This window comes from Nesoenas mayeri (genome assembly GCF_963082525.1).
Source record: "Nesoenas mayeri genome assembly, chromosome: 4".
In the NCBI taxonomy this organism is placed as follows: Eukaryota; Metazoa; Chordata; class Aves; order Columbiformes; family Columbidae; genus Nesoenas; species Nesoenas mayeri.
In genome coordinates, this window is record NC_137540.1 from 2,565,116 (window position 1) to 2,570,021 (window position 4,906).

Consider the following 4,906-nt stretch of genomic DNA (forward strand, 5'->3'; position numbering starts at 1 on the left):
TGTAAGCACTACAAGGTATCTCACATTTATTTCTCGAGCAAGAAATCCCGTTTCTGCCTCCTCCTGAGCTGCTGCTCACACAGTGAGCCTACCCAGAGGATGCCCTGGCGGGCTTTATTTTTGCAGAAAGGAAACAGGTTTTGGTGTTTCAAAACTGATGGAGGAAGCCGGGTTTCCTGTTTCTGTGGATTCCTCTGCAGCCTGTGACCCCTTGGAGAGCGGGAGCCTGGCAGCCTCTGTGGGAGCAAAAGAGATGTTTCTGCAGAAGGCACAGGATAAAGATTAATGGCACAATAGAAATGTGGAAAAATGTGTACTGTGGAGTAATCCTGAGGGATAACAACTGAAATTATTAGGTAATTTTCCTTTCACGTGTGTGTGTACAGAGCACAGAAGTGACTCGTCACTGCCCTTTGGATGGCTGGGACCTGTGACCTTGTTATTGAAAAAAGAGTTGGCAAAACTGATGTGCTACATAAAGCTGGAAGTTTGCTGTATCTTCTCTTTTTGTTCGAACGTTTAAGCACAGTGCTGCCGAAACTGGGGAGATGATAAGGAAGAGGTTCACACCGTATTCATCATTGTACCACAATGTTATCATTTACCTATAAGTCACTGGCCATTTATGCTGCATCCTGTTTCTATAGTTCATACAATGATGTGTATGAACTATTTCTATGGCATTGCCCATAGGTGTCTTGTGTCATTTCAGATTTTCTAGGGTACAAGAGACACCTGCATGGACCTGGCAGGGATGGGTTGTGATCTATGGGACATGCACCCTTCTGGGCCAAGATATTTAAAGGCATTTCAAATGATGTTAAAAGCTGACATAGGGGCAAATTAAACATGCATCAGGGCAACAGCTGACCTCAAAAAACTAGATTAGAGTCCAGAGGGAGGTGAGAGCCCTTTCCACCCTTGCTTTCTCCTTTTCATTTTGTTCCTTGTATTTCCTGAATATAGCAAAGGATACATCGGACATTTCAAAAGTAACAGCCAGAAAAGATCTAAAATCACCAAGATAATAAAACTGGCAAGTCTATCAAGCTGCATAAGGAGCAACCTACAGTTTGCTGCGTCTGCATGCTGGAAAAATCAGATTGAAGTAGTAGTTGATATTCCTCCCATCACTGTGTTGCTTATAACTGCTGTTTCCATGGCAAATATACAGACTTGGCTTTCTACGACCACACTCTTTTATCACTTTTCTTGTAGATATGTATTTAATGGGAAAATAGACTTCTTCCCACCTCCCCGAGCAGCTCGGTCTGGAGTGAGAGCCACAACTCCTTAAGGGATGGTGAGAAGCCATTTGCTTCTTTTTGAAGTAGAAGGAACGTTATGCAAGATATGCAAAGAGTGAGTCTTAGTGTATACAATCAAGATAAAAATCTGCTATAAAAAGTGTGCAAGCGATTTCCAAAGACCACAGGAGTTCTGCTCATTATGGTTTGTTTTTCTGCATTTTGCTCATCTGAGGCACCTATGGGTCGATTTCACTGCCATTGGTTAATACACAGAATGGCTGGTGCCAGACTCTGCCGGGGACATTTGAAATGACTTAGTGGGATAGAAACAAAAAAGAAGGTGATAATACAGCTGTAGACATTTCAATATACATAAATTTCTATCTAGAGTTTATCCATAATTCTGCCTCATAATTTTTGCTGCTGTGCTTGGAATTTGTGCAGGTTTGCTTGGATACCTGATGAGAGCTTGTTGTTGTTCATAGGGTGGGTGTATGAATTGCCCGGGAATAGATAAATGTGCCAGTCTCTAGTTTCTGTAGTGAGCTTTGGTTTGATGATGATGTTCTAGTTCAGAAGGGAAAGAAACTTGATTTGCCTGGTGTTTCCCAACTGACTTCTCTGTGGCTTGATGTAAATTGAGTCAGGCTATGGTAGTATCTCAATTGTACTCAGATGTGGCTCAGAGGTGAGTTCCCCAGAATGGAACCAGTGAGCTGCATGTTGCAGGGGGAGCCGTAGTAGTAGCTCTCCCTAGAGCAGAGGAGCCCTGTGCCAGGGAGGGGTTTTGTCTGTCTGGTTTTATGTGAATAGACTTGGTAGAAGAGCTGAGGATGCTGAACAGCTATACGAGAGATTAATCTTATTTGCAACGACCGCCTGCAGCCAGTTTCCAGCACTGATTTTGATTTAACCTGGTCAGTTTCCTTCACAGAAATTGCTTTATCGTGTTGTTCTCCCTTTTCTTCTACTTATAAAGATAATTGTGGATCTATGTTCCTTAAGATTCAGCATTTGAAGGCAGGGCAAATTACCTCCAGATGTGTTCAGTGAGATTGTGGTTTAATTTTCAAGTTGGAAAATGGTGTATCACCATGGGGAAAGCCTAAAAACATGGATTTGTCCGAAAAGATATTCCAAAGCAGCTGAAATTAACTCTTCGTTGTAGCCTTTGACATAAGTGTTCCAAAATACTGTTTCTACCCAGATTTAAAACCTCACATTCTGCTGCTGTTTGGATTGCTGCTGTATGGGGCCACGCTTTGCTTTCCTGGAAACTCGATAATATGTGAAGCTTATCTATACTGAAGGCTTCTTGAAGTCCTCTGATCTTGCGCCAGAAGGATGTTGTTCCAGGGTCGAGGAGTGAGTCCTCTGCTATTTACAGAGAACCTTTCCCCATCATTTGGAAAAAGAGATTTGAGAGACTTTTCTCTGGCCCGTGTGATTAATTCTATTCCTAGAAAATGAGTTGGCAGTCTTGACATGCCCCAGGAGAAAAACAAAAGGAGGGCAACAGGAGCCTCTGTGTGTAATCTCCAATTTGAGCAATTGTACATTGGTTGTAGTGACTAATTTTTCCCTTGGAACAAAAACACGAAGGAGGGTTCGCTAATGTTTTATGCAATGGTTGCTGCAGCTGGGAGTTTGGAGTTGGACTGCAGCCTGAGGGATCCTAATTTAGAAAATAACAAGCTTTCAGAGTGAGTACTAAATCTAAATATATGTATAGGAGCCATGACACAATGAGTGCTACAAGAGTGCTTGGATTTGCAAGGTCTCTCTTTCTTAGTTGTATCAATAAGAGGAAAACTGGAGGTTAAGAGAGGGCCAAAGGAGATACCAGCAAGTAGTAATGGCCACCAGCAACTATTGCAAATGGAAGAGCTGGAAAACCTTGTATCAAGTGTATAAGCATGATTTCTTATTTCTCACCCTGGCTTCTTTTTGTTCACATTTCAGATTGAAGCCCCAGGAGCATGCCAATAAATCTACAGAAGAGGTTTATTTCTCCTTTTATTTTTTTTTTTCCTAAATGAAATAATGATAAAGTCTTATTTCATCAAAATGTTTGGGGGCTTTTTGTTTTTAGAAAATCCCCACATTAATAAAGTGTGTTTTTCATTGCCACAGCAGAGGCAACAGGAGACATCTATTACAGAAAGCCCTGGGCTTTCATTGAAAGTCACATTGATGGGCCAGAAGCACCAGGATGTTTTAGAGCCCTAGAAACAGCACAGCAGCTGCTAATTTAACCAGCTACTTCTTGACCTGGGCTTCATATATTGCACTGCAGTGAATATTACTGCTGAGAAAGGCACTTGAATTTTTCTACATGATTTTAAGCTCTTCCAATGCAATTTTAATAGAGAGAGAAATCTTGTCCTGCTCTTTCAATGTCTTCAGAATGTGTTTCTCCTGCTGCTCCTACTACTTGTGCCAATGTCTTTCCATTCCTGGGGACGCCGGAGCACTGACCTTTTGAGGACTCGTTATTTCAACCTGCTCTAGCCCTCTTTTTCAATTCAGAGAAAGGTGAATGAGCTTCTCTTCCTTTCTCTATACCCAAAAGTGATTCTGGAATTTCTGAATTTGTTTTGTTTTCCCTGAAGCTTTATTTTAGCTTGTTTGGTTGTAATGGTAATTAGCTAGTGACCAGGTAACTGCTACTGACCTTGTTGTAGTGTTTGCTTACCTTTGTACGATTTTATGATGTAACACTTATTGTTACGTGTACTCAACATATAACAATAGCAAGAAGTTATTGTGTGTAGAATGAATGATCTATGACCCTCAAATAAAATGCAACATAAAGGACCACAGGCATGGGATCAGAGCAGCAGCTTTAAAGCCCAGGAAAAGAGTTGGATCAGAGCACCCATGAAGACGAACAGCTCAGCACTGGTCAAGTGTTGGTTATCAAAGGAAAGCAACCTTGGCAGCTGGGTAAAACCTGTTCTCGTGGTAAGGGAAGAGAACAAAGAATTAGTATATGCATATATTAAACACACAGATGTGGCTATAACATGGTATCACAGACCAAGCAAGAAAGAGCAGAGTGTAGGTGCTGTTGCCAAGCACAAAAATGACCCTGACCAGAGATTCTGGGGTGAGAGGGAAGAATCGACATCCCATTCCTCCCAGAGAGGAGATGCTGACTGTGCTGGGCACATCCTGGAGCCGTCAGACCCAGAGGGGCAGCACAAAGACGAGCACAACGCCAGAGAAAGAGGTGGGTTCTGAGAAGTTTGCATGTGTGTCATTTTTAACTGTATTTCATTTGAACTGTGTGTCATTGTAACTGGACGAAAAATAGTCTTTAATATGGTAGCACAGTGCTGAGCAGGGTCTGTACTGTGAGTACAAACTGGAGGTACCAGAGGAGAAAACACATCGATGTGTGTTGAGCCCAGAACAAGCTTTGCCAGTGATGGGGGCTGTTTACTGGGGGTGTTTCCAGCTGCTGGAGTCAGAGGTTCAGTGGATTGGTTTCTTGTAAAAGCACCTACTGTCAATGACGTGCATTGCTGGTGAAAATCCGAAAGAAGTGTACTGGAACACGGCAGACCAGGCTGCGCCTGGCTTCCCAGGGAGATCCGTGCTTCCATCAAACGGGTGGTGTGGTCTGCTGGGAAATGCAGGCTTGGCAAATCTAT